Source organism: Convolutriloba macropyga, chromosome 6 (assembly GCF_964194025.1).
Source record: "Convolutriloba macropyga chromosome 6, txConMacr16.3, whole genome shotgun sequence".
Taxonomy (NCBI): Eukaryota; Metazoa; Xenacoelomorpha; order Acoela; family Convolutidae; genus Convolutriloba; species Convolutriloba macropyga.
In genome coordinates this window covers 20,305,137-20,331,144 of record NC_134473.1, presented here as the reverse complement: position 1 = coordinate 20,331,144, position 26,008 = coordinate 20,305,137, and the positions used below count along the sequence as shown (strand labels likewise).

Here is a 26,008-nt window from a genome sequence, read left to right as displayed (position 1 = left end):
AGCAGAGACCAAAAAATCTACTTAGAATTACGGACAATTATTCTGTAAGCTTAGGACCGCAATTTTTTTTAAAATTTGTTAATCACGATTATTTTGTTAGGTTGATGGTCATCAATTGGCTTTAATGGTTGTTGTTTCACAACAACATTTCGCATGTGGGATGTCTTTTTTCAGGAGGTTGCTGAAGTTTTTGAAAGTTTTCAGATCTGCCAGTCACAATAATCCTAAATTAAGTTTTGTGGTTGTTGTTTCGAGTTTTTTTTACTGAGTGAAAATGTTCCCGTGAAAATAATGACATAACTACAGCAAACGAAGAGAGGGATCCAGATTACTGAAAAAAGCGATAACATTTCATTAATTTAATAAGCCATTGCCCGTGAATCGAAAACTGATAAACCCTGATAAGACATGCATGATCTTGACATTCTTGTTCAACATGAAACAACATTCTTGGCCAACATTTCTTTTGGAAGTGCATCTCGTTGACTATATGTTTTTTTCCCTCTTAACATGTGACTTTTTAAAAAGCTGTCAAAGTTCTTAGCATGTATGGTGAAGTGGGTTAAGATGTGGGTCGAGTGGATCAGACCCCATAACCCTGAAAATCTTAGTGAGACCGAGACAACAAAGTTACATGCCAGGGGGTACCTGCAAAGACATTAAATTTCCTTTCCTGCGAATCGATATAATTTTGTTTCAAATCAGTTTCATTTTGCCTTTCATTAATGTATTAAGACTAAATTTTTTCCATGTGTCCTCAATGGGGAATTCTGGGTGGCAATCCTGTTTAATGCATGTACTAATTTAATACCGAGCTTGCGACCACTTAAAATTTTATTCATCAATGTCATTGTCATCTTGTTTCTTGACACCCATACAAAGATCTTGCTGCATATATTCATGTTTTCACATCAAGTGCCACGTCAAGATTTAACATGTTTCAGTAGATTTCAAATTAATCTGTATCACATTTCCATTCACTGGGTTGTTGCTCTTTGAATTGTGAAATGGCACAGGACATTATTTGGAAAAATTTATCACACCAACAAAATTGACTCCAGTGTAAAAAAAGATTTAAAATTTTTGTCCGCAATGCAACTATAGGACTTTACTAGTGTTTGATTTACAAGTGTTTTTTGCTTTCCAAAAAACAACAACAATTCAGAGAGCGTTAACGCTTTTTTTCCAAAAAATTTCTTTTCAAAAAGCTATCCCCAGTGATTCTGGAATTTTTCTCGTGTAAGATCTGATAACATGTTGATCAAAAAATCTTTATCGTGTAAGATCTTATCTGGTCTTACACGATAAAAATTCTGCCCTAAGTGAATTCTAATTGTGTAAGATCTGATAAGATACTTTCAGATATTATAATATAATTATTCAATTTTGCTGAAATGTTATTCTCCAAGAAATGATAAGTATCTTATCAGATCTTACACGATAAAAGTTCACGTAGGGCTAAATTACTATCGTGTAAAATCTGATAAGACATGTTTTAATGCTTTCAATATAACCGTATTACGCAGTCAAGTTCTTATGAAAGTAAAACATAATCGGCGAACTAACCAATTTTGAAACAAAACATGTTTGTTGACTCTAATTTGACTGCAGTATCATTCTGAATCTTAACTAGGTACTATGGCTTAACTTAGCAGTTCAAGAAAATGGTTTTTGAAGAAAATTTTAGAGCCTAGTTTGATAATTACTGCCCCAGAAAAAGCCCCTAACACTCGAATAACTTTTTTCACAATATCTTAAAAGTCTCAAAAGACAATATAGGGTAATTTTCTCTTTGTTGCTCTGGCACTTAAGTGTTGCATGTTGTAGCTTTTTGGCTATTGCTTGAAAGCAAACCTGAATTGTCTTTAATATGAAGAACTTGTCATAGCTAAAGAATTTTTGTCGTATAAGATCTGATAGAAATGTTATCGAAAAGATGAGTAATAGCTTTCCGAATGTTTATCTTGCAAGATCTTAAAGATTTATATAAGATCTTACACGATAAACATTCTTTGTCAGGCAGAATTTTTACCGTGTAAGATCCTATAAGGCAGAATTTTTCTCTTGTAAGATCTGACAAAAGTGAACTTTTATCGTGTAAGACCTTATCAGACCTGATGAATTTTTTTAATCGTGTTAGACCTGATTAATGTCTTACAAAGTCTTATTCAGGCGACGCATAGTCTTATAGGTACTTATAAGACATTTTTGTAAGAAATTTGTAAGATCTTTTACGTTAAAAATTCACAAATGTCTGGGGATGCAAAATGGCGAGAGAAAATCTGCTCATATTCTATATAATTTAAAGCTCGTTAAGTTTAATGGGAAACGGAAGCTCAAGTTACACCTAAGCTAGCATAGATGAATTGTGTTATTACCTTTTGAAACAACACATAGCTGCTTGCGAAATAACATATAGCAGCCGGGAAAGCTAAAGATTTGTATTTTGACGCGAAATTTGCATGTTTTCAAACATCTATTATTTCAGAAAACATTTGAAAATCAGAGATTTTGCCTTTTGATGATCAAGCGTTGATTAGTTTTGTATTGAAAGTTGCAGAGATTGCATTCCTAGATATCAGCAACAGCAAAAAAATGAAACTTCAGGGCAAAAATCCACAAATCCTTCCATTTTCGTTCTCAAAAAGAACACAAATTTGCAATAAGCTTTCCATTAAAAACATTCATGCTCTTTTTTGCTAAAAATGATGCAAAAAAAAAACAGTGTGACGTCATCTCAAACTGCCAAGAGGAAAATTGGCGTCAAAATTGATGATTTTTGAAAAAGCTGCGTTGAAAAAACCGCAACCGACGAATCATCGAAAATGAGTAGTAATGAAAAAACATAAGAACCTATTTTTTGCCTTATCAAAGACTTTCGGAAAAAGAATCTCAAGATGGAAAAGCGGCAGAATCAGCGACAAATATGGCTGAAGTCTTTGGCAATCGGTGCTGAAAATCTGCAGCAAATGAAACTTATTTAATCAACAGAATTTAAAAATCAAATTTTGGTTCCCTATGATAACACACTCTTTTCTCCGATAAAAAATCGAGCAAGCAAAATTGACAGCTCAAAAAACCCCAGTAGAGCGTATAGTACTCTTCAACCAGTTAGCGGGGTCTACACAATTACAATTATTTTCCACATTTTGTGGCTTTTAGATACTTTTTGTGTATAACATGACAAGTGTCGCGTGATTGTCAGAAAACTGTACATAATTGTAAAATAAAGAACAGCTTATGACAAGCTTCAGTTAGCAAATGGGAAGAAATTTATTTTTCATTCTTAAATGTTAATTTCCAACCAGTTTCTTGAGTGCATGCAACGATTAATGCGTTTATATCCGTAGTCCTGTAATTATTTTCTGGTGAAAAATTCATCATGCATGTGCTGAATGCACTTAGGTGTTGTTTCTGGTTCTAATTTTGCTTGAGGTCGTTTAAGATCCCCAAAATAGTGCAACCGATGTTGTGGCGCCTCGTTCTTATTCATGCTTCAGCGGCTAATGCGTCGCACACTTCCATTACGTCCTTTTTTAGTAGCCTTGGCGTCCGTTCCCTCTTCTTAACTCCCCCTCAGAAAATCTCCTGGATTCCTTCATTTCATGTTCACGCTACCTCGCTGTTTATATCCCGCCTCTACGTCGCTTCTCGCCTGGTTTATTGTTGTGAAATTTTGAGCTAGAATTAAAGGTGGGAATAGAAATGCGTGTGTTCACGTGGTAATGTTGTTATTTTTCATTGTTCACTGCGCGTCGTCCGAGGAAGAGCAAGGCCTAATGGGAAAGGGGGTACCGCGGAAATGGGGGTGTTTCTGGGGGAGAGAGGGGGAGGGGTTGGAAAGCGCGGAAGAACAAGCCGGGAGGACAAAATTACACGCGGGGATATTTTGGAGGAAGGGGGTATAGCGGCGGCTAGTGCTGCTGTTGTTGCGGTAGTTGCTGCTTGTAAGGAAGCGAGCGAGAGGGAAGGTATGGAAAATGTTGAGAGAGTGAGAAGTGATAGTGGCTATTGAAGGCTACGATTCGTCTCGATTAGCACACGTGTACTGCCTAAGTGGGCAGGATCCCTCCATTAATTCCCAAGCTCTCTGCGAGCGCAGCGGAGACAGAGAGAGTGTATGTGTGGTGTATGTATGTATGAATGCATGTATGTATGTATCTATGCCTGTGTGTGTGTGTGGGAAGGGGGAACAAGTAACAACGCCGCAAGTCTGAAAGGTGCCCGCACTAGCAGGACACAAGACTTCAGCTCTCTCTAGTCAGTCGTGCTAGCTCCCTCTCTCTTTCTCCAGTAGTCTAAATTGTAGTCAATACGGTTGACGCTTTTTCTATCTCTCTCTTTCTCTCTCTCTCTGTCTCTGTCTCTCTTGCTTGTTAGTCCCGCAAGCGGAGCAAATTCGCAGTGCACCGCTTGAACAAATAGCAGCAGAGTACGCAACGCAACTCGCTCTCTCACTCTCACTACTACACCACCACCAACGCAACCACCACGCAGTACAGCGGCCACAAAGGCAAGCACCGCTCACTCTCTCTCTCTCTAAATGTTACAAAGCCTGCTTGTTGTTGTTGCTGTTGCTTATTTTGCGTAACCACCACCACCACAACTACGGCGGCCACCACCAGAATTGCAAGCAGGCAGCGAGCGAACAAGCTACTAGTCACCAACACCACCACCAACTATTTTCCGTTGGCGGCTCCGGGGAGATACAACATTTGTGCGGCGCATTTTTGCCACCAACTCTCTCTTTCTATCTATCTATCTCTGCTCTACACTCTCTCGCTCAATATTTCAATTTCTATTTTCTCTTTTTCTCACACATACAGCATACGCAACGCTACACTAGTGAGAACAAGGCGAGAGTGCTTCAGCAGCATCTAAAACCATCGCCAGTTGGAAAAGTTGTTGCAAAGGGAATCAATTCACGTTGCTGCACACATCGTGGAGCTCAACATTGATTGGTAAGTGCTTTTGTGTTCTGATACTCTTTTAAGTTGCAAAAGTTTGAACTAATGAACGAAATTTGCAGCCGAGGAGAAATTGGGTGAAGACGGGTTTCAGATCCTGCAACCTTTGGAAGTTGGGTAAGTTATCCAATAAAAATGAAAATTTTTTGTCATGCGTTGCAAGATTGCAATCCGGGTATTCTGAGTTTTGTATTTCCTATCTCGGAAATTGTGCCGATCAACAACTTTCTTTAGTAAAACCCTCAATTTGATTGTATTGATCATTTTGCGGGATAATGTTCCATCCAGAAAATATCTAAATTTGATTTTGCTTTGCACTTCGAGGTTTTGATTTAGAAATTGCTGCGTCTTTCTCTGCGTGCTGTGTTCCGATCGTCCGTATAATTTGTGAAACAATCAATCATCGATTTTATTTCGAAAAACTTAGGAATTTTTCCTATTCACTTGCGCGGCAGGTAATATGCTAAATTGTTTTTTCAGTTGAGTAAATTTTGACATATTAATATACTTTACGTACAAAGCTGTGAGCAATATAAGAAAACCCGACAGCCTAAAACTGGATTTGTGAGGCAATTTTGTGAGAAACCGGTCATTTTTATCAAGTTCTGAAACTTCAGCACATTTCACTCGGTACTAATTTTTCCGATACCTCTCGAGGGGGGAGGAACTATATCCTCAACTGGTTTTTTTGTTCAGACAATTTTGACCGGTCGACATATTCATCATACAGAGTTGTGAGTGGTATCATTAAAAAGCCCGTCCAGTGTAGAATATGAAATAAAAAGAATTTTTCGAATTTCGTTTTTTAGAGCGAGTTATCGTGGTCAAAATTTTTGTGAATATTAGACCAATTTGCCTTATTTTTATTCACGTTTTCCGGAAATTTTGCCTAAAATTTCGGCAATTTTGCTAAAATATGCAAAAACTGTTACTATAGCATTGTTGATTTTATTTTAAAAGACAAAAAAGTATTTTTGACTATTTTGGTTTAATATTTTTGGCTAAAATTTTTTTTGCTTAATTTTTCAAAATTAATCCTTTTCATCAAAAATGGCCCGAAATAAGTTTCTTTAGTCCACTTTGATTAAATTTACCAAAGGTACACATCCAAAAACAACTAACGCAATTTTCCCTAAAATACAAAGGGAGCTAGGGCTACTTCTACATACGTTGAAAGTAGTCTGGAATTAAAAGTTTGCCGTTTTTTGCTACTTTTACTCTATGATAATTGAAAATGCAGCATTTATTTTTGATATTTTAACTAACAAATTGTCTAGATCTATAATATTCGAAAAAATTGAGTGTTCTTAATTGACAAACAGCAAAGAGAGGGATGGTTTTGGTCCAGTCTTGGACTGTTATAATCCAAAAGAAATTCGGATTTAATCTGTCAGTTTTTTTTTCAAAAAAAATTCTATCTTTTCTATGTTAATTAAAGAACATCAAATCAAAGCTCCCTGTCGATAGGTCCAAGTGTCTTCCGTAAACTCCAAAATAATGTGTCTATTTTCTTTACTCAAAAGATTGTGGTCGTTTTGACTTAAAAATTTTATATTTTTAATTAATCATTGGCTTATTAGACTTTGCCACTGTTTTTCTCCTATTTTAGTCAACTTGTTGCTTAGTGTCAGCAAAGAAGGAATGCCTCTTCCTCCTCTTCGTTCTTTAGAATGAGATTTTAGTCAATTTGTGGTTTTGTGAGTTAATTTATGGGTTTCTGTCTTTGATAGTACTAAGTTTCACAAATTTTTTTTTTTGACTTTTAGGCATTGGCCCTTTTTTTCACATTTCTCTCGTTTGTCACATTCTCACGTTATTGACAGTTCAAATTTTTTATTATTGGTGATTAACATGAGGCACAATTTAGCTTATGAAAGTCATTAAAGGCATATATTTTGGTATTAACGGCTTTGACTCCCCTTTCTCGAAGAAATTAATTAAATTTTTCATATTTGTTCTTAACTCTCGTTTTTACTTTGTTTTTTTTTTAGTTGCATTCAGTTTTCTGGATAAAGACAGGTCTCATTGGCTTTTTAGTTAGGAATAAATGAAAATAGATTCTTATTTGGGTAGATAACTGATGGCCTTCATGACTTTGAAAACATTTGCTTAAAAAAACAGCTTCTAACTTCGCAGTTTTGTTCTATTTTGTCTATTTGTTACCTAGTACTGTTAATTACAAGTCACATACGACATTATTGTTTTGTTATCTAGGTATGGATGGCGCATGTGCACATAAACTTATATTTTGAAAGATTTCGTTACGAATTTTCGGGCTTCGACACGGGTTTTTAACCAAAAAAAGTAAAACTAATTTTTGATTTTCGTCTATTAATGACGCTTCTTTTGTAGACGTGAGGCGTACTCTGAATAATTTTCATTCTCAAGCGCTTTGGACAAAAAACGGAACCTATTTAGTTATTTCTTTTTGTAACTAATGGCTTGTGGTCAAAATTTTTGTTAATATTAGACCAATTTGCCTTATTTTTATTCACATTTTCCGGATATTTTGCCTAAGAATTTGGCAATTTTGCTAAATATGCAAAAAATATTAACAATAGTACTGTTAATTTTATTTTAAAAGACAAAACAGTATTTTTGACTATTTTGGTTTAATATTTTTGGCTAAAATTTTTTGCTTAATTTTTCAAAATTAATCCTTTTCATCAAAAATGGCCCGAAATAAGTTTCTTTAGTCCACTTTGATTGAATTTACCAAAGGTACACATCCAAAAACAACTAACGCAATTTTCCCTAAAATACAAAGGGAGCTAGGGCTACTTCTACATACGTTGAAAGCAGTCTGGAATTGAAAGTTTGCCGTTTTTTGCTACTTTTACTCTATGATAAATGAAAACGCAGCATTTATTTTTGATCTTTTAACTAACAAATTATCTAGATCTATAATATTCGATAAAATTGAGTGTTCTTAATTGACAAAGAGCAAAGAGAGGGATGGTTTTGGTCCAGTCTTGGACTGTTATAATCCAAAAGAAATTCGGATTTAATCTGTCAGTTTTTTTTTCAAAAAAATTCAATCTTTTCTATGTTAATTAAAGAACAGAGTTATTCAAATCAAAGCTCCCTGTCGATAGGTCCAAGTGTCTTCCTTAAACTCCAAACTAATGAGTCTAATTTCTTTACTCGAAAGATTGTGGTCGTTTTGACTTAAGAATTTTATATTTTTAATTAATCATTGGCTTATTAGACTTTGCCTCTGTTTTTCTCCTATTTTAGTCAACTTGTTGCTTAGTGTCAGCAAAGAAGGAATGCCTCTTCCTCCTCTTCGTTCTTTAGAATCAGATTTTATTCCTTTTGCGGTTTTATGAGTTATTTATGGTTTTCTGGCTTTGATAGTACTAAGTTTCACAAATTGTTTTTTTTTTGACTTTTAGGCATTGGCCCTTTTTTTCACATTTCTCTCGTTTGTCACATTCTCACGTTATTGACAGTTCAAATTTTTTATTATTGGTGATTACCATGAGGCACAATTGAGCTTACGAAAGTCATTAAAGGCAAAGATTATGGTATTAATGGCTTTGACTCCCCTTTCTCGAAGATATTAATTAAATTTTTCATATTTGTTCTTAACTCTCGTTTTTACTTTGTTTTTTTTTAGTTGCAATCAGTTTCCTGGATAAAGACAGGTCTCATTGGCTTTTTAATTAGGAATAAATGAAAATAGATTCTGATTTGAGTAGATAACTGATGGCCTTCATGACTTTGAAAACATTTGCTTAAAAAAACAGCTTCTAACTTCGCAGTTTTGTTCTATTTTGTCTATTTGTTACCTAGTACTGTTAATTACAAGTCACATACGACATTATTGTTTTGTTATCTAGGTATGGATGGCGCATGTGCACATAAACTTATATTTTGAAAGATTTCGTTACGAATTTTCGGGCTTCGACACGGGTTTTTAACCAAAAAAAGTAAAACTAATTTTTGATTTTCGTCTATTAATGACGCTTCTTTTGTAGACGTGAGGCGTACTCTGAATAATTTTCATTCTCAAGCGCTTTGGACAAAAAATGGAACCTATTTAGTTATTTCTTTTTGTAACTAATGGCTTGTGGTCAAAATTTTTGTTAATATTAGACCAATTTGCCTTATTTTTATTCACATTTTCCGGATATTTTGCCTAAGAATTTGGCAATTTTGCTAAATATGCAAAAAATATTAACAATAGTACTGTTAATTTTATTTTAAAAGACAAAACAGTATTTTTGACTATTTTGGTTTAATATTTTTGGCTAAAATTTTTTGCTTAATTTTTCAAAATTAATCCTTTTCATCAAAAATGGCCCGAAATAAGTTTCTTTAGTCCACTTTGATTGAATTTACCAAAGGTACACATCCAAAAACAACTAACGCAATTTTCCCTAAAATACAAAGGGAGCTAGGGCTACTTCTACATACGTTGAAAGCAGTCTGGAATTGAAAGTTTGCCGTTTTTTGCTACTTTTACTCTATGATAAATGAAAACGCAGCATTTATTTTTGATCTTTTAACTAACAAATTATCTAGATCTATAATATTCGATAAAATTGTGTGTTCTTAATTGACAAAGAGCAAAGAGAGGGATGGTTTTGGTCCAGTCTTGGACTGTTATAATCCAAAAGAAATTCGGATTTAATCTGTCAGTTTTTTTTTCAAAAAAATTCAATCTTTTCTATGTTAATTAAAGAACAGAGTTATTCAAATCAAAGCTCCCTGTCGATAGGTCCAAGTGTCTTCCTTAAACTCCAAACTAATGAGTCTAATTTCTTTACTCGAAAGATTGTGGTCGTTTTGACTTAAGAATTTTATATTTTTAATTAATCATTGGCTTATTAGACTTTGCCTCTGTTTTTCTCCTATTTTAGTCAACTTGTTGCTTAGTGTCAGCAAAGAAGGAATGCCTCTTCCTCCTCTTCGTTCTTTAGAATCAGATTTTATTCCTTTTGCGGTTTTATGAGTTATTTATGGTTTTCTGGCTTTGATAGTACTAAGTTTCACAAATTGTTTTTTTTTTTACTTTTAGGCATTGGCCCTTTTTTTCACATTTCTCTCGTTTGTCACATTCTCACGTTATTGACAGTTCAAATTTTTTATTATTGGTGATTACCATGAGGCACAATTGAGCTTACGAAAGTCATTAAAGGCAAAGATTATGGTATTAATGGCTTTGACTCCCCTTTCTCGAAGATATTAATTAAATTTTTCATATTTGTTCTTAACTCTCGTTTTTACTTTGTTTTTTTTAGTTGCAATCAGTTTCCTGGATAAAGACAGGTCTCATTGGCTTTTTAATTAGGAATAAATGAAAATAGATTCTGATTTGAGTAGATAACTGATGGCCTTCATGTCTTTGAAAACATTTGCTTAAAAAAACATCTAACTTCGCATTTTTGTTCTTTTTTGTCTATTTGTTACCTAGTATCGTTAATTACAAGTCACATACGACATTATTGTATTGTTATTTAGGTATAGCTGGCGCATGTGTACATAAACTTATATTTTGGAAGAATTCGTTACGAATTTTCGGGCTTCGACACGGGTTATTAACCAAAAAAAGTAAAACTAATTTTTGATTTTCGTCTATTAATGACGCTTCTTTTGTAGACGTGAGGCGTACTCTGAATAATTTTCATTCTCAAGCGCTTTGGACAAAAAACGGAACCTATTTGGTTATTTCTTTTTGTAACTAATGGCTTGTGGTCAAAATTTAGTGTTAATATTAGACCAATTTGCCTTATTTTTATTCACATTTTCCGAATAATTTGCCTAAAAATTTGGCAATTTTGCTAAAATATGCAAAAACTGTTAACAATAGTACTGTTAATTTTATTTTAAAAGACAAAACAGTTTTTTTTTACTATTTTGGTTTAATATTTCTGGCTAAAATTTTTGCTTAATTTTTCAAAGTTCAGCTTTTTCATCAAAAATGGCCCGAAATAAGTTTCTTTAGTCCACTTTGATTAAATTTACCGAAGGTACACATCCAAAAACAATTAACGCAATTTTTCCTAAAATACAATGGGAGCTAGGGCTACTTCTACATACCTTGAAAGTAGTCTGGAATTGAAAGTTTGCCGTTTTTTGCTACTTTTACTCTATGATAATTGAAAACGCAGCATTTATTTTTGATCTTTTAACTAACAAATTATCTAGATCTATAATATTCGAAAAAATTGAGTGTTCTTAATTGACAAACAGCAAAGAGAGGGATGTTTTTGGTCCAATCCTGGACTGTTATAATCCAAAAGAAATTCGGATTTATTCTGTCAGTTTTTTTTTCAAAAAAAATTCTATCTTTTCTATGTTAATTAAAGAACAGAGTTATTCAAATCAAAGCTCCCTGTCGATAGGTCCAAGTGTCTTCCTTAAACTCCAAACTAATGAGTCTATTTTCTTTACTCGAAAGATTGTGGTCGTTTTGACTTAAGAATTTTATATTTTTAATTAATCATTGGCTTATTAGACTTTGCCTGTTTTTCTCCTATTTTAGTCAACTTGTTGCTTAGTGTCAGCAAAGAAGGAATGCCTCTTCCTCTTCTTCGCTCCTTAGAACCAGATTTTAGTCCTTTTGCTGTTTTATGAGTTAATTTATGGGTTTCTAGCTTTGATAGTACTAAGTTTCACAATTTTTTTTTGACTTTTAGGCATTGGCCCTTTTTTTTCACGTTTCTCTCGTTTGTCACATTATCACGTTATTGACAGTTCGAATTTTTTATTATTGGTGAGTAACATAAGGCGCGATTGAGCTTATGAAAGTCCTTAAAGGCATATATTTTGGTATTAACGGCTTTGACTCCCCTTTATCGAAGAAATTAATTAAATTTTTCATATTTGTTCTTAACTCTCGTTTTTACTTTGTCTTTTTAGTTGCATTCAGTTTCCTGAATAAAGACAGGTCTCATTGGCTTTCTATTTAGGAGTAATTGAAAATAGATTCTGATTTGAGTAGATAACTGATGGCCTTCATGACTTTGAAAACATTTGCTTAAAAAAACACCTTCTAACTTCGCATTTTTGTTCTTTTTTGTCTATTTGTTACCTAGTATTGTTAATTACAAGTCACATACGACATTATTGTGTTTTTTATCTAGGTATGGATGGCGCATGTGTACATAAACTTATATTTTTAAAGAATTCGTTACGAATTTTTGGGCTTCGACACGGGTTTTTAACCAAAAAAAGTAAAACTAATTTTTGATTTTCGTCTAATAATGACGCTTCTTTTGTAGACGTAAGGCGTACTCTGAATAATTTTCAATCTCTAGCGCTTTGGACAAAAAGCGAAACCTATTTAGTTATTTCTTTTTGTAACTAATGGCTTGTGTTCAAAATTTTTGTTAACATTAGACCAATTTGCCTTATTTTTATTCACATTTTCCGGAAATTTTGCCTAAAAATTCGGCAATTTTGCTAAAATATGCAAAAACTGTTAACAATAGTACTGTTGATTTTATTTTAAAAGACAAAAAAGTGTTTATGACTATTTTGGTTTAATATTTTTGGCTAAAATTTTTGCTTAATTTTCAAAATTCAACCGTTTCATCAAAAATTGGCCGAAATAAGTTTCTTTAGTCCACTTTGATTAAATTTACCGAAGGTACACATCCAAAAACAACTAACGCAATTTTCTCTAAAATACAATGGGAGCTAGGGCTACTTCTACATACGTTGAAAGTAGTCTGGAATTGAAAATTTGCCCTTTTTTGCTACTTTTACTCTATGATTATTGAAAACGCAGCATTTATTTTTGATCTTTTAACTAACAAATTATCTAGATCTATAATATTCGAAAAGATTGACTGTTCTTAATTGACAAACAGCAACGATAGGGATGGTTTTGGTGCAGTCTTGGACTGTTATAATCCAAAAGAAATTCGGATTTATTCTGTCAGTCCTTTTTTTATAAAAAAAAATCTATCTCTTCTATTTTAATTAAAGAATAGATTTATTCAATTCAAAGCTACCTGTCGATAGGTCCAAGTGGCTTCCATAAACTCCAAACTAATGTGTCTATTTCCTTTACTCGAAAGATTGTGGTCGTTTTGAGTTGAAAAATTTTATATTTTTAATTAATCATTGGCTTATTAGACTTTGGCACTGTTTTTCTCCTATTTTAGTCAACTTGTTGCTTAGTGTCAGCAAAGAAGGAATGCCTCTTCCTCCTCTTCGTTCTTCAGAATCAGATTTTATTCCTTTTGCTGTTTTATGAGTTAAATTATGATTTTCTGGCTTTGATAGTACTAAGTTTCACAATTTTTTTTTTTGACTTTTAGGCATTGGCCTTTTTTTCACATTTTTCTCGTTTGTCACATTATCACATTATTGACAGTTCAAATTTTTTATTATTGGTGTCTTTATTCAGTTTCCTGAATAAAGACAGGTCTCATTGGCTTTCTATTTAGGAGTAAATGAAAATAGATTCTGATTTGAGTAGATAACTGATGGCCTTCATGACTTTGAAAACATTTGCTTAAAGAAACACCTTCTAACTTCGCATTTTTGTTCTTTTTTGTCTATTTGTTACCTAGTATTGTTAATTACAAGTCACATACGACATTATTGTGTTTTTATCTAGGTATGGATGGCGCATGTGTACATAAACTTATATTTTTAAAGAATTCGTTACGAATTTTTGGGCTTCGACACGGGTTTTTAACCAAAAAAAGTAAAACTATTTTTTGATTTTCGTCTAATAATGACGCTTCTTTTGTAGACGTAAGGCGTACTCTGAATATTTTCAATCTCTAGCGCTTTGGACAAAAAGCGAAACCTATTTAAATATTTCTATTTGTAACTAATGGCTTGTGGTCAAAATTTTTGTTAACATTAGACCAATTTGCCTTATTTTTATTCACTTTTTCCGGAAATTTTGCATAAAAATTCGGCAATTTTGCTAAAATATGCAAAAACTGTTAACAATTGTACTGTTGATTTTATTTTAAAAGACAAAAAAGTGTTTATGACTATTTTGGTTTAATATTTTTGGCTAAAATTTTTGCTTAATTTTCAAAATTCAACCGTTTCATCAAAAATTGCCCGAAATAAGTTTCTTTAGTCCACTTTGATTAAATTTACCGAAGGTACACATCCAAAAACAACTAACGCAATTTTTTTCTAAAATACAATGGGAGCTAGGGCTACTTCTACATACGTTGAAAGTAGTCTGGAATTGAAAATTTGCCATTTTTTCTACTTTTACTCTATGATTATTGAAAACGCAGCATTTATTTTTGATCTTTTAACTAACAAATTATCTAGATCTATAATATTCGAAAAGATTGACTGTTCTTAATTGACAAACAGCAACGATACGGATGGTTTTGGTGCAATCTTGGACTGTTATAATCCAAAAGAAATTCGGATTTATTCTGTCAGTTTTTTTTTTTTTAAAAAAATCTATCTCTTCTATTTTAATTAAAGAATAGATTTATTCAATTCAAAGATACCTGTCGATAGGTCCAAGTGGCTTCCATAAACTCCAAACTAATGTGTCTATTTCCTTTACTCGAAAGATTGTGGTCGTTTTGAGTTGAAAAATTTTATATTTTTAATTAATCATTGGCTTATTAGACGTTGGCACTGTTTTTCTCCTATTTTAGTCAACTTGTTGCTTAGTGTCAGCAAAGAAGGAATGCCTCTTCCTCCTCTTCGTTCTTCAGAATCAGATTTTATTCCTTTTATGAGTTAAATTATGATTTTCTGGCTTTGATAGTACTAAGTTTCACAATTTTTTTTTTGACTTTTAGGCATTGGCCTTTTTTTCACATTTATCTCGTTTGTCACATTATCACATTATTGACAGTTCAAATTTTTTATTTTTGGTGATTAACATTAGGGACAATTGAGCTTATGAAAGTCATTAAAGGCAAAGATTATGGTATTAACGGCTTTGACTCCCCTTTCTCGAAGAAATTAATTAAATTTTTCATATTTGTTCTTAACTCTCGTTTTTACTTTGTTTTTTTAGTTGCATTCAGTTTCCTGGATAAAGACAGGTCTCATTGGCTTTTTAATTAGGAATAAATGAAAATAGATTCTGATTTGAGTAGATAACTGATGGCCTTCATGTCTTTGAAAACATTTGCTTAAAAAAACATCTTCTAACTTCGCATTTTTCTTTTTTGTCTATTTGTTACCTAGTATTGTTAATTACAAGCCACATACGACATTATTGTATTGTTATTTAGGTATAGATGGCGCATGTGTACATAAAATTATTTTTTTAAAGAAATCGTTATGAATTTTTGGGCTTCGACACGGGTTTTCAGCCAAAAAAAGTAAAACTAATTTTCGATTTTCGTCTATTAAAGACGCTTCTTTTGTAGACGTAAGGCGTACTCTGAATAATTTTAGTCTCAAGCGCTTTGGACAAATAACGGAACCTATTTAGTTATTTCTTTTTGTAGCTAATGGCTTTCATGTATTTGAAAATAGTTGTCTTCAAAAATTACAAAGAACTACTAAATTTTGCACTTTTTTCACTTTTTTCTGTACTTGTTGCCTTTTCCTTTCAATGAGACGTCGCATATCAAACTTTTGGCGTTCTAGTAAGGCTGATTTGTTATCATATTTTGAGGGGCAAGATATGGCTTTAAGTCTTCGACAGCGTTTTCTTGCAAGTTTCAGTTGAATTTTTGTTTGTTGGCTCTAATTGTTGTTCTTTTTGTAACCACATAAAAAATTTTATGATGACAGCTCTTAATGTTTTCCTGTAGAGACGTATTAAATCATATAAACGTTAGATGTTTTCAATTGCTTTTTAATGGTTTTCACTACTTTGAATTTAATTGTTTTTAAAATTATAAGCTAAATTTTTAACTTTGTTGTTTTCTATTCTTTTTGTCTAATTGCTACCGAGCTTTTTTATGGAATCGTCCCATATCTTTTTTATTGAATTACAAGTAATTTTTTAGGTTCAGTTTTATCTGACGCTATTTTGACCTTGTTAAAAAGTTTTCTTTTTTAAGAAAAATTGACATGAGCTTCGGATGTAATTAGTATTCGTTGTTATTGATGTTTGATTTTGTTGTTTGTCCTGCTTTTCTTTTGTGATAATGGCTAATCTCATCAGTCTAATGCGGTTTTTTTACTGCACCGAGTTATTTGCGTTGGGGGCGATTTTTTGTTACCCATTTTTTTTTGAAAAATAATGTTTGGTGTTTTTCTATCTGTTGCTCATTTGGTAGACGTTTATACCAAAAATATGGATGAGCAGGGTCGGAACTTTAGGTGCGAAAGCACATTAGCGAGCCTCCTTGTTTTCTCCCGAATTAAATAAAAAACCATTATATTCTGATAAAAAAACGAAATGATGAAATTAAGTTCGGATGAAAACTTTATAGCTCCAAAGTTTCAGTTGTAATTTAGTCTATTCGCAAACATTAGCTGGTCAATACTTCAAAAAAAATTGAAACGATTCATAATACTTTGCTGAGATATGAACCAAAAAAATCTTGAATTTTACTAAGTGATTAAGCATCAATCGCCACCATTTTTGAGCGCAAGTTTTTATAAAATGAACATTAGTTAATTTTATATACTTTTGGGAACGCGAAAATTGTTATTGTTTGTGACTTTTTGAAGAAACAGAAAAGCATCGATTCAATCCATTATTTAAGAAAAGAACAATCTATAACTACCCCCGTATTTTGTGACTTTAAAAAATTTCACGTCAAACTTTTACTCAATTGGAATAGTTGCGTTGTGGCCATTTCCTATACTGCGTGCAATTATTCAAAAAACCGTTATTATTTTACCTTTTAAGCTAGCCATTTCCGGAAACTAAGTGCTGTTATACTACCTGGATTTTAAATCTTACCTTTTTTAAACTCTTAATTACTATGGCTGTTAAAACTGAGTGAAAATTAATTTTTTCGACTACTTTTAATTAGAAATCTGATTGCGCTGATTTTTGACAATTTTTGCCATTAAAGTTATCTTTATTGACAGTTTTTCTTAATGTTTGTGGATGGAGGCAACTATTGAAAATCAAAATGTTTTGTATACTACCGGAGTTGTTTCAGAGACGTTTTTTCTTTTTTTTGTCCAAAGCAAAAAAGTTAACATACAATTTTTTAGTGCTATTGATGTGTTGGTTACATATCCTAGCTCAGAAATTGTACTCACGATTAACGAAAAAATGATACTATTTCTCAAACAAAAATGCTGTTTTGTTTTGTGAAAACATAGAATATAGAAGTACTGAAGCACTCCAAAACTGAACTATAAGTCTTTATATCTTTTGTAACAATTTGTTCGAAATTGGCTCCATTCTCAAATAAAAGCGAGGGTGACAAAGAGTAAAAACAATTAAAATCGCTGAATATATGGCAACAAGAAAGTCTCTTCAACAATTTGACAGAAAAAACGTCAAATTATCCAATTGCAAGGACAATTTGCTGAGAACAGATTTTATATTGAGTGATAGAAATCCGATATTTGTTCTGATCCCCACTTTACTGGGGAGGGAGGAACTATATACTCAAACGTATTTTTTTTGTTCAATCAATTTTAGCCGATCGATATATTCATCATGGAGATTTGCGAGTGGTATCATTAAAAACACCTACATCCTAGAAAATGCAATTAAAAAGATTTTTCCATTTTGATTTTTGACAGGGGGTCATCGAGGTTTGAAATTTTGTGAGTTTTCGACAGCTTTTATTCACATTTTCCCTATTTTTTGTTAAAATTTGTTAAGTGAAATTTTTCAAATTTTTAATTCCAGAAGACCTGGGGCACCGGATTTCAATTGGATTTACGGAGATTGTGTCAGTGGTTTTAGGTCTCCAATTTGAGCAAAATTAAACAAAGTGGGCCAAAAAAATCATACTTTGTGCAATTTTTGATCAAAAACGTCTGAATTTGAGTGAAACATGTAAATGAGTGGGGTCGGAACTTTATGTGCAAACGCACATGACCAAGTTTCTTGATTTAAATTTATTAATCGAAGGGGAGCTAGTGTTGCAATTGTTTGGTTTTAAAGTCAAACCTTATGAGAAATGCTGCACATTACTTTCTTTTTAAATGCAATAGAAACTTAATACAAGAAAACTTTTATAAGGCATCGGATTTCAACTAGCTCTCTTTTGAACTTTACGAAGATTGTGTCAGTGGTTTTAGGTCTTCAATTTTGGCAAATTAAACAAAGTGGGCCAAAAATGCATACTTTGTGCAATTTGTGATCAAAAAGCTCTAAACTTGAAAATTTTAACAATTTTTAGCCAAAAAATATTCAATCAAACAATTTGGCGACGCTCTTCTATCTATAACGATAGGATGTGTGTTATTGTTACCGTTAGAGATAGAAGAGAGTAGAGTAGCCGAGTTATTTGATTGAAGATTTTTTTGGCCAAAAATTTTGTTAACATTTTCAAATTTAGACCTTTTTGATCAAAAATCGCCTAAAGTATGCTTTTTTGGCCCAATTTGTTTAATTTCGCCGAATTTGGAGACCTATAACCCCCGACACAGTTTCCGTAAAGTCCAAAAGAGAGCTATCTCGTGCCCTATAAAAGTCTTCTGTAATTAATATTTTGCCTTTGCAATACTTCACTGAACAATTTGTCTAATTCGCAAATATTTGAAACACTTAGGTGGTTTTTGGAAAAACGCCAAAATTGGGGATAGGTTTGATAACAACATGAAATCTTACAATCAGAAGTTTTCAATTTTAATATTGGTGCTGCCATTTTATCAAAAATTTTTTGCTTTTGTTGGATTTTTAATGTTGATTACCGACAAAATTTTCAGTTCTAAGCTCCAATTATGACAGCGCCCAATTACCTAAAAGTGAAGGCAAATTTAGATATAGTATGTTTTCAGAGAACCTAGTGATTTTTATGGCTTTGAAGAAGGATTCTAGTAAGATTTAACTGAATTCTTTTGTTTTGCCTTCATTTGTTATTCTTTTTGCTATACTAATTTTCTGAAAACTAGTTCGAACAAATCAAAGATCCATATGACTTCTTCAAAAGCTGTACATGAACATCTACGATTCGGTAGGTTGTAATCTAAAGTCTCTTATGACATTGAATATATTGGTTTCAAGAAAATGTCAGTAATTTTTTGAACTTGCAAAATTTTTTTCTTAATTATGTCAACTTTTAGCTTATTCTAAGTAAAAGCAGGTCAAACTCTCGCTCTCTCATATAAGATACAAACTATCCTGTGTGTCGGATTTTTTGTTAAAAATGGCTTTTTGCTTTTGGTACTGCGACTTTTCATACAAAAATTTCTGATTTTTTTTTTTCATGATTAACCATTTTTGCTGTTCTTTTCGTTTCTCTGTTAATTGTCATATTACGTAACAATCTAACTAAAAAACCATTGCAAAATTTAAAATTGAACAGTTTTTTGTTCTCATATGGTTTTAAGGGCTGCCGCACCGTTCTTTTGCAGAATTTGGTGTAGTTTTTTTTATTTGCCCTGTATTTGTTGTTAATTTTTGTTATCGTATGCCAAATAATGGGTAATAAAAATCTCAACGGCTAAATGTAGATAAACCAATGAACCTAATAACTGATATCAATATATAGCTAATGGTTTTTTTGACTTTCAGATTATCTTCTTTTCAAAAAAGTAAAAGTATTCTGCAACTTATGCCTTTTGTTCTGATTTTCGTCTTTTTTTTTCGTAAAATACGTTTTTTGCTTCCTGTTTGTAATTTATTGCCATTATTGAGAGATCTATCTCGTTAACTTTTTTCAAGCCAACAATATTTTTTTTTTCTTGGTTAAACGTTTAGACTGATATCTTTAGGGTTAGACAAAATGTTTCAGAAAAATTTTGTGAGTTTTATATACATTTGTGTATTTGTGGTCCTTTTTTGCTGTCATTTCGGTTTACCAAAAGACATTATGATGCTCTACGGAGACGCAAGTGAGGATTTAATTTACCCGCTGTTAATGTTTTATAAATTTAAAGGCTTCAACACTATGGTTTCGGAAAATTGTTTGTGAATTGAGTTCTTCTTGTTTTTAAAGTTATTTTACAGTCTTATGATTTCTTCTCATTAATAACTGGTGCAATCATTTTTTGGAGAATTGGCAAAACACATAGTCTAATTTTTTAGTCGAAAGCTTATGTTGGCCTTGAATTCTGAAAATATTTGGTTTTAAAAAAAGACAATGGATTTCTGAGCTTTGACAATCATATTTCTGTTAAATTGTAGCTGAGTATTTCTATAGAAAAGCCACATCCCTCTTATCCCTCTTATCAATTGAAACAATTTTATCTCTTTACAATGGTTTTGATTTCGTTAAATTTTGTTCTTGGTAAAACGAGGTTTATTAGAAAAAACTTAGTGATTTCTGCATATTCGCCAATTTTGTGGGTTTATGATTTATTTTTACAGTATCACGATAATGGGCGGTCCCTAAGCCATTTGAAAAGAACAATTCAATTAAAAACTTTTAATGTCCTCAGTGAACAGCTGAATGTTTAATTGGCCAGGATTCCGTTTTTGTGCAAATTTTGAACGTTCTCTTTTTGCCTGTTTTTGTCGTTCTTTCTGTATTCATATGATATATCCTGGATAATGAAAGGTATCACTCACTCTTTTTTGAGAAAGAAAAAATGTCTCAATGAGTCCATTTCATGCATGATGGTTCTAATCAGTTTGACGGTTTTTTTTAAGAAAAGGGAACGTTTAATTTAGCTTTGCTTTTTTACTCATTTCCTGTTGACTTGTTACCTAGTCGCATTGAGGTAAAGTCTCATTTTTTTCTAATGACATACAGTTTATTCGTTCTTATCCTAAGTTTTGTCTCATGTCATTTTGATTTGGTTATTGTTGGTTTTTTAAAAATGGACAACGAGTTTTGATCGTAATTAACATTTGTAATTATTTGACTTTATCGCCGTCTTTTCTAGTAGTCATTTTAATGACAGCCCTCATCGGCCCTCAAAATAGATTGTTCTATTCTTTTTGCGGTTTGTTGAACGATATGGTAGTTTATTTTCTTCCTCATTTGGTTGACAATTAAGTGAAAAATGCAGACGAGCGCGTTTGGATCTTTTATATGTGCGAACGCACATGACCAAGCCTCCTTTTTGGATTTTATTAATTGAAGGGGAGCTAGTATTCCAACTGTTTGGTTTTAGAGTCAAACTTTATAAGAAATGCTGCACATTGTTTTCTCTTTGAATGGAATAGAAATTTCTAGATAGTGTAGATGATATAAGAGAACTGTTCACAATTAAAATTTTCAAGATGGTTTTCTGAGTGTTATTTGCTCACCCCTCAGAAAGTAGCAGAGCTATTCAAATGTTTCAAAAAAAATAATAACCCATGAGCTGTCTGTTGACGTTTTTATTAGTTTTTTTTTAGTTTAATCAATTGTCTAATTTCGATTAGTTTGATCCATGCAAGATTTGTCTTATTGGTCTGGCCAAATTCTTTTTCCTTGTGAGATTTTCAGTTTCTCCGTTGTTAATATTGGTCTTGTTCCTGAGTCCTTGGATACATTTTCGAATCAGTTGTAGCTGATATCTTCGAGCCAAACATGGATTTTTCGGCTGCTGAGAAAAATCGTTCGTATCATTCCTTTATCACCAAAAATATTAAAAGTTAGTAGTTCTTCTGAAAATTCAGTTTTCATTCAGAATCATTTTTGTCCCTTGTTATTTACATTGAACGGGTAATGTAAATAAGAGGAGCAGTGAAACCTGATTTAGGCCCCCAAAATACCCAATCTCTTTGTTTTCCTATCACTTACGACTACAAGCTCTGCATATAATTTAAAATGGAGAAAGTTTCCTAGCAAGTTGTTTACGAAAGACCGCTGGAGTATATCTGTAACATAATGCTCTGGATTAGACTAGACTCTACAGCAGACTAGACAAGAGTTGTCTAGACATCATGTTTTACAAAATACAACTCAATAATTGTTTCGAACAAGCATGCCGCTGAAAATGGTTTTAGCGTTCACATTCGGTGGCGAGGCTCTATTTTTTTATCAGTAATGACGTCATTTTTCCGAGAGTTCCCATATCTACGCAGAGTTCAGAGTCGTGGTCAAAAATTGGATAGATTGTTCGTGCCTTAAAAAAAACAATTTTCGTGCGCCCTATTGGGGCAAAAGTGTGTAATTATTTCTCTATTGTTTAAGTTTTCAAGTTTTTAGCTCAATCACTTGTCTGTTTATATTGCAACCGATTTTTCATAAGATGGTTTTTTTTCAAAATCTTCTGTTCATTTGCTATTTTAATTTTTTAATGCTTAGCCCGACGCCAGAAATGATTTCGGGAACCCATAAATTGAGGAACAAATTAAGTACCAAATTTAGGAACTGACGGGTATAGTTTCTCAACTTCCTCGCTTGAGTTTCATTCACGCGTTTGAAGTTATCAAAGTTCACGTGTTGCATAATAGAAACTCGCAATTATTCATTCTTTCTCAGCGATGCTTCGCCATTCGAGAATGATTTCAGCTGTTGTGACGTTTAAACACACGCCGATGTAATTCCGAAACCCAAACTGATATACTTCAATGGTGTGCTGTGTTGTGGTGTTCTGTGCGTTTAAACAAATGCGCGATGCCCTTCGATTGTTAGAGAACTAGTGATCGGCGGTTATTTGCATTGCGTTGTGATAATTCAGCGGTGCGGTGAATACAGTCCAAATTTAGTATACGATTTATCAGCACAAAATTGTATAGTCAAACATTGCTCTCGCGCGAAACGTGCCTCCACCAACATCTCAACATTGCATTATGGTGGTGATGGTGGTATAGAAGAGAACAGCAGTAGTTTTGTGCTTGATTGATCATCTATCGCACAATCGCTTCGAGAAATTGGACGCCTTGTTGCCGTTCAACTCAAACACTCAATTTAGCCGATCTCAACTTTCGTTTGTTGTTCCCAACTATATTGCAGCATCTAACAAGGTTCGTTTCTGTTCGTTATATAGGTTCTGTCCGATCTATTTGGGCGAAAAAAGTCGATCAAATTCTTAAGGGTATAACTGTAGTAGAATACGGGGAAAGGATCTCGAATTACTTTGGGCTTTGGTTTGTTTTCATCAGAAAGGTTAAGGATGAGAATAATCATGAGTGGATTCGATAGAAGTCATAAACGCAGCATCCATCATGGATGATCCAAAGTCCGATCATGGGTAATTTTGGCCGATGTACCACCACGGGCGCTGATTGTATTTTTAACCGTAAATATTAACTGCTCGAAAACAGCCAAAAAAATTGTTCATTTTTTTCAAGAATTATCTTGTTGCACAAAGCGAGTTCATTCGGACAGTAATGAAAAGTTGCATGTGTGTAAAAAAACATTAGCAATTCATTGCCTTGTTATTGTTTTTTTGTTTTTCGGCTGCTTTCCAGTTTAACCGTGTTAAGTGTATCTCAGAATTAGAGCATCAGTACTTCAGAGTCAAGCTTGATAAAAGCGAATGTTAGAAGAGACAAATTTTTGGTAGAAAAAAAGTTTTTTTGGCTGATAGAAGATAAAAAACGGTTCAATTTGAAATTTTTATTTTTATTTTCACAGTATATTGCGAGAAAAGTCAAATTCGATAGTATCTAAAACAGATTATCACAGAGCAGGTTGTTTTTTTTTTTGATAAAATGGCACCAAAATTGAAGCATAAAAATTAAGCAGGAATTGTTTTGAAGTGTCATAGAACAGGAATGTGAAAAACGAAACATAGAAATATATGCTTCATGTAACAGTTTCACAAAACAGTAGAGGGAATTATTCATGGATCTTATTGAAAAAATAAATAAGAACTATTTTTTAACTTAATTTAGTGCTCAGATGCTTAAATGCTGAAATACTTTGAATGTGAAACAAAACTGTTGGAACAAAATCATATTCAAAACTGATGCATCATGAATTTTTCTCGGAGGATTTAAAGGTAATCAGTACAGTGTAAATTTTTATAAACAAATTTGCGAGAGATCAATTTTATTTAGAAGAAGCTTTTTTGAGCAAAAGAAAACTTTCAAAAATAAAAGCAACTAAATATAGCTCAAAACGTAAAACCTGAGAAAATACGGCGATTGGCAGTTTCTCCAGAACTATTTATTTGTTGATTTTTTGTAACATTAGCTATCACTTTAGAGCTGTACTTCATTTATTGTCAACTTTCAACAGAAAATTTAACCGTGGTCACATAAAAATAAAGGCAATGTTTGTGATTCACAGAGGAAGTGTTCTATTCTACGAACTAGTCGTTTTAAAATAGCCACCATCAGCTACTCAAATTGATTGTTTTTTTTTCGGGCGTTGTCCCATTACGCGAAGAAGAGTTATGGTGAGCATTGTTTTTATAACTAAGAAGAGATTATACACTATGGTACCAAAAAGCTACGTACAGCACAATTCCTGCTCTTAAAGCATGATTCGGGCTTCATAAGCATGATTTGCGCTAAAGCATGAAAAAACGTGTGAAATTTAGAAGTATTTAGAGAAAATTCATTCTCACTTTCTCCGCTTAAAAGAACAGTTAGATGAACTCTCAAAAAATATTGTGGTTTTTTCAAGAAATGCTGCAACAAAAAGTCAGTTTGAAGAAAAAAGCAAGTGTTTTCGTTCATGATGGTGTATCAATATGCTCAAGAAGCCTTTCTCGTTCTGACAGAATGCATTTCCTGGACATTATTTCTCAACAAGATAATGCCCATGTGCATAAATCGAAGATTATCGCAATTTTTTCAAGAAAACGAGTGGCAGGTACTTGAATGCCCAGCATACAGTCCAGATCTGAATCATATTGATTTTATGGGCAATTTTGAAGCAACGATTACGAAAACAGACAGTTATTTGGGAAAGTTTAGAGGAAAAAGTGTATGAAATTTGGAATGAAATTGACGCAGACGTCGTGAGAAACCTGTATGAAAACTATACAAACCGTCTACTAGACGTTAAAAAACTAAAGATGTAATGACGCGTTATTAGAGAACAAATTTGAACTCAAAATGTTACATTATTTGATGTTTGTATTGCTTTTTTAAAAATCTTCAGGTGTACGTAGCTTTTTGGTACCATAGTGTATCTACAATTTTATTGAATTTCCAAAAAGATGCAGAATGTAAAAGTCAAGGCCACACGTGTAAACAAGTTTACAGATCGATATGTTGGAAAAAAGAGCCTGAGACGGTTGTTTTTTTTTTCATAGCATTATTATGAGAGTGCGACAGAGAACGAGAAAAAGAGGTATGGGAATTTTTATGCTTCGCATTCTATTCGCAGAGCGGAAAATTGTTCACATCTATTCTTCCCTTCCTCATTGGCTTTTGCTCATGTGGGGCATCTGCAACCAGTGTGTGAGCTTCGATTCATTTTTATGGAAAGATCTTTTTTCGCTTATGTCAATAACTAATTATACTCTGTCCTACAAAATTATGTCAGTAAATAAAACAGGATTTGAAAATCTTTAAGAATATATCAGAATTTATCTCGCCATTTCGTACTATATTTTTTAGTTGGCAATTTTCAGAGCTTTTCAATGATTTCCATAGTTTTTGGTGCGTTATTTTATTTTAGAAAAATATTTGAGTTGGGTCAAACAATTGCTCGTTTTATCTTTTTTGTTTTCTTCCTTTTTTTCTGTTTTTATAAACTTTTTCTGGTACTTATTATTTTTTTTGCGCTGTCGGTGTTTGTTACATAGTGCTCCATCTGTTATGCGGTAGTCAGGCTGGGAATGGGCAAACAACATGAACTGTTCAATGGAAAACATTTGTGGGGACAGCACAATTTGTAGAGGTTTGCTATGCCTACTCATAACAGATTTTATATATCTACCGCTTGGTTTATCATTTTTTATATTGTCCAAGTTTTCTTGGTACGACGGTTAAGATATATTTTTTGACAGCTGTCAGTTGAATATAATAAATATCTCAATTCATGTTCAGAAATACTTTATTTGTTAACAATATCCAATGAAATTGAGAAGTTTTTGCTTTTTTTGTTCATCCTAATTCTTTCTTTATCTTTCACGAGTAAAACTGTGACAATTGTAGGGAAGTAGATGGTACTTTTATGCGAAACAAGTGATCAGCTTTTGTTTTAGCCAAGTTTTAATTC

At 32.8% G+C, this 26,008-nt stretch overlaps 1 protein-coding gene across 2 annotated transcripts in view; it reads left to right on the top strand.

The window, feature by feature from the left end:
* The first annotated feature begins 4,331 nt into the window (after positions 1-4,331).
* Positions 4,332-26,008, top strand: part of LOC142341554 (uncharacterized) — a 35,642-nt gene continuing 13,965 nt past the window's right edge. Inside the window, exons 1-2 of one of the 2 annotated variants that reach the window (XM_075392577.1) lie at positions 4,332-4,961; positions 22,400-22,854. The gene's annotated coding sequence lies outside the window, so the exon portion shown is untranslated. The remainder of the gene's footprint in view (positions 4,962-22,399; positions 22,855-26,008) is intronic. The other variant, XM_075392578.1, reaches the window with a different exon arrangement.